Source organism: Palaemon carinicauda, unplaced genomic scaffold, assembly GCF_036898095.1.
Source record: "Palaemon carinicauda isolate YSFRI2023 unplaced genomic scaffold, ASM3689809v2 scaffold192, whole genome shotgun sequence".
NCBI classification, from domain to species: Eukaryota; Metazoa; Arthropoda; class Malacostraca; order Decapoda; family Palaemonidae; genus Palaemon; species Palaemon carinicauda.
The window spans coordinates 57,501-62,500 of record NW_027169502.1 but is presented as its reverse complement, the minus strand read 5'-3'; positions in this window follow the sequence as shown (position 1 = coordinate 62,500).

The window sequence follows — 5,000 nt, the reverse complement described above, 5'->3', positions numbered from 1 at the left end:
CGGACAAACCTACGGTAATATCCCAACATACCCAGCACTTTACGAACCTCTCTGACATTACACGGTCTCTTCAAAGCAACTATGGCCTCGAGATTAGCTTGCTTAGGAGCAACTTTATCCAAGCCAATCTCGTGACCCAAATAACTAACTTTAGCTTTCCCAAAATTACATTTACCCAGATTCACAAAAAGACCGGCGGCCCGAAGTGCCTCAAAAACTTTTTTTAATCTTACCAGGTGGGTCCGCCAGTCGTTGCCGTGTACCACCAAGTCATCTATATAGATTTCTGTACCTTCCAGGCCACAAATCACCCTGTTCATCAGACGCTGGAAAGTACAGGCAGCGTTCTTCATCCCAAAGGGCATTACTTTGCACTCGTAAAGCCCCGAGGGCGTCACAAATGCTGAAATTTCACGAGCACGGCCAGATAGGGGGACCTGCCAATATCCCTTTAACAGATCCAATTTTGTAATAAACCTAGCAGGACCTATCAGGTCCAGACAATCCTCACTACGGGGAAGAGGAAAGGAATCATTTTTAGTAACAGAGTTTACCCTCCTATAGTCAACACACATACGATATTTACCATCAGGCTTCTTCACCAAGACTATAGGGGAACTCCATGGACTTACTGATGGTAGTATGAGATTGTGCTCCAGCATGTATTTAATTTCGTCTTCAACAATGGCACGCTTCTCTGGACTGAGGCGATACGGTCTTTGCTTAACCGGAGAAGCGTCCCCAACATCAACATCATGCTGGAGCAACCTCGTCCTTCCTGGAGAGTCCTGAAACAAGTCTGAAAATTCCATAATTAGGTTTAGTATATCTTGTTTCTGAGGTGCCTCCAGATGCTCTAACCCCTCTTTTAATACATCTAAATTTTGCAAGTTATTACCTAGAGCATCTGAAGGCACCTGGTCCAAAACATCTTCCAAGTTTTCCTCAACAGGTGCAACCACACTCATAACTGGCTCAAAAACAATGGCCAAAGGATCCCGTCTATCAGAAGAGTAAGATTTCAACCTGTTTATGTGGAAAATTTTACATTTACGTCGAGTTCCAGGGGCTTCAACTTCATAATTGACCTCTGACAACTTTCTCAACACCTTCCAGGGGCTCTTGTACCTGGGTTCAAGGAAGTTGTCTGGGTCTGTTCTTGAAACTAATACTAAGTCCCCTGACTCAAATGAACATACCTTACTCTTCTGATCAAATTTGGTTTTCATCGTAGCTTGGGAAGCAGACAAATTATCTTTGGCAAACTTCCAAGCTACGGCTAACTTGGACTTAAGTTCACTAACAACTTCTGCCACCGTACGCTCTCCTCTCTGATTTGCTTCGAGTAATTCATGGAAGATTTCCAAAGGTCCTCGAACCTTGTGCCCAAATATTAATTCAAAGGGAGCAACGCCAGTAGAAGAATTGGGAAAATTCCTTATGGCAAAGAGAGCAAAGGGAAGCCCTTTATCCCAATCCTCTCCTTGCTCATAACAATATTTTTTTGATATACACTTAAGGGTCTGGTGAAATCTTTCCACCACACCCTGACTCTCAGGATGGTAGGGTACACTGGTAATGTGCTGAATGGCCAGTTCAGCACACTTACTCTTAAATACCCTGCTTGTAAAATTCGAGCCGCAATCTGACTGAATTTTACAAGGCAGTCCATACCTGGAGAAAAACTCCACTAATTTGTCAAACACAGCTTTTGAGGTTATTTTCTTCATTGGAAAGGCCTCAGGAAAACGTGATGCTCTATCAATTATGGTCAGGAGATGCGTAAACCCTAACTTCGTCCTAGGCAGAGGTCCTACCACATCAATTACCAATTCTGCAAAGGGTTCTCCAATTGAAAGAATTGGGTTAAGAGGAGCCTTGGGAATACGTTGATTGGGTTTACCCATCACCTGACACACTTCACAAGTTCTTACAAATTTCTTCACCGAAGACTTCATTCCTGGCCACCAAAAACATTTACTCAACCTACAAAAAGTTTTACTTAAGCCTAAGTGGCCAGAAAAGGAGTCCTCATGTGCAAGGCTTAACACAGCCTCCCTAAACTTGGTAGGTACGACAATTTGTCTTAAACAAGAAGTCACATTATTTGATGAGTTAGGGGACGACTGACCCTATACAACAATCCTTTCAAAACCACAAACCTAGGCCTAGTCAAATCGTCCGTATTACCTAACTCGAATGAAAATTCATCTTTTTGGGCCTGTATGAAAGAGAGACGATCACAATCGGATTTCAATAATTTAAAAATTCCAAAACTAGAACTACTGCTACTACTACAACCTTCTACTAGCCCGGGCTTCTCTACCTCTACTTCTGAATTACTTAAATTTAGGTCATCATCATTATCAGCTTCCGCTGCACGCTTAGCAGAGGCTCGAGTAGTTATTGCCACTGGGCAAGCCGTGACCGAAACAATAGGAAATAATTCCTGCCCCTCTGCACTCAACATATCATTCCCAAGGATTCCGTCTATTCCTGGTATTGGCAGGCTCTCAACTACCGCCAGCTCAGTAACCTTGTGATACCCTGGGAAGGACAACTCCACCCTTACTAAAGGAGCAGATACCACCGTATCGGGAAATCATCCCAGGACCACATATTCTCCAGTATAGGGAACTAAGTTAGACAAGGACCCTGCCAACACCAAAGATCTAGCGGATCCTGTGTCCCTCAAGAACTCAACATAAAGTGTAGAGGTCTCAGATTTCAATTTTCCTGGGTAGACATATTTGTTAAATGGTCATAAATTACCAGTGGACTCACACAATACAGGTTTTACTTTACCTATATCTGGTTCACTACTAACCTGGGGATCAACAATTTTACCAGTTTTACTCTCTGAAATAGAATTATTTGAAATTAGCGACATTGGCGTAGGCTGATTAACATTATTTTGACTCTTATTTTGATTCTTTTGAAGGTTAAAGCTCCTGGCTCTACATTCAGCTTGTCGATGCCCTGGCTTATTACACCAAAAGCAATTACCTCTAATTTGATTAGTTTTACTCGAATTGCCACGGTTAGAAAAAACCAGAGTGTGCCCACCACTCAAGTCCTTTCTGAAGCCACTACCAACATGATTACTCATGCTACTATTTGGGGTACTAGATTGGTTTTTAAAGGGATTATTCGACTTAGAAGACAAATTACTATTATTATTAGGTTATGAGGACGAGAAGTTACCTGACCCAGCCCGATGGGTCAGGACAAACGCATCAGCTACCTGAGCCGCCTTGGACAAAGTTAAAATTTTAGTGTCCTCCAGATGAACCCTCAATTCTTTACTACACACCTTCTTAGACTCCTCCAGTACCATCAGTTCCCTCAAGGATGAGAAGGAAGCAACTTGACGACTTTTTAGCCAGTTGTCAAACTGCTCCTCCTTGAGACGAGCGTACTCAACATAAAGACATAGAATTGGGCTTGCCAGTGGTTCGGAATCTCTGGCGATAGGCCTCAGGGACCAAATCATAGGCCCTGAGAACCAAAGCCTTTACTTTGTCATAATCTCTGGCAAGGCCCTCTTCGAATGCATTATATACCCGGAGTGCCTTGCCCATCAATCTACACTGTATGAGTACTGTCCACATTTCTGTGGGCCAAGACAACCGGGTGGCAACCCTCTCAAAAGCTTTAAAAAATTCTGGTACGCTCCCCTCATCAAAAACTGGAATTAACTTTAGTGCACCCAAAATATTAAATTTGTCTGATGATGAGCTATAGGGAGAACTAACATGATTAGGGGACCCTTGCACCTTGGCAAACTCAAGCTTAAGCTTGAGCAACTCAATCTCATGTTTCCGGGCCCTCTCGTCCTCCTCAAACTGCAGCTTCAATAACTCAATTCTCTTACAAATTACATGGAGCTCTTCCTGCCCCATTACATGAGCAGAAGGTGTTACATGGTTGGGAACAGCCTCCTCAGCTAAAAAGGGGTTAGTTGAAATATTGAAATTTTTAACAGTCCTGGCCGGAGTAGGAAAATTGGCCGGACCTTCATACCTAACCTTTACTGCAGGGGAATCAGCGAACAGGGACAAACCAGGATTTATGCTCACATCATCGACTATGGATCCTTCTTGGTCCGACTCAAAATCAGTGCCACTCTCAAAATCACTGGCTAGGCCGCTAGCTACCTCCTTACCCTCAGCCAAATCTTGGGACACTTTTTCCTTAACCAGTTTTAACAAATTGGCCCGAGTGTCAGAGGACTTATGAGGGATCTCCAACCACCGGGCACACTCTACCAAATGAGCCCTTGTCAAAACTCCTAAATATTTCAAACAGTTAGCCGAACCCATGAATTCCGACGGGTCAAAAGTAAAGTCCTTCATTTTAATGAAAATAATATTCTCTGGGGAAGGAAAGCAACTAAACCAAAAATCAAATATCAACAATAAATACTGTCAAATCCCTCCAGAGCTGAACTGCTCCCCCAAACACCGAGTACACCTGTGTACGATCCTGTCACGGTCGCCACTTGTTACGACCTGTGTAGGCCGTAGTTCTGGTTCTTTAAACTTTGATTTTTTTTAAAGGAATCGTAGGCAGTACATTATTTATGTAACACTGTGAACTGAGGGAAGACAGAACAAAAACACTGGAAAAATCTAACAATATTTATTACAATACACTTAAATAAATTCAACCTTGCACCAGCAGTAACAAAAAGCTCCTAAGACAAACAACAATCAGTAAACAAAAATGTCCTGGAGGACTAATATACAGAGTCCTCTAAATGCACAAGGTTGACTTATATCTAATAATCTTAACCCTAACAAAGAAAAACTAAACAGATCAAAAGTATGGCTCATATATTAAGCCGGGCCCTCAAATATCAACAAACCACTACCCTATTACTAAACAAATAGGAATAAGGAAGACAGGAGAAATGAAAAGGCAGAAAAACCTTAAAATTACCTACCTACACACAAACATTAAAGGCTAAACCAAATACCCTATTATAAAACATAACATAA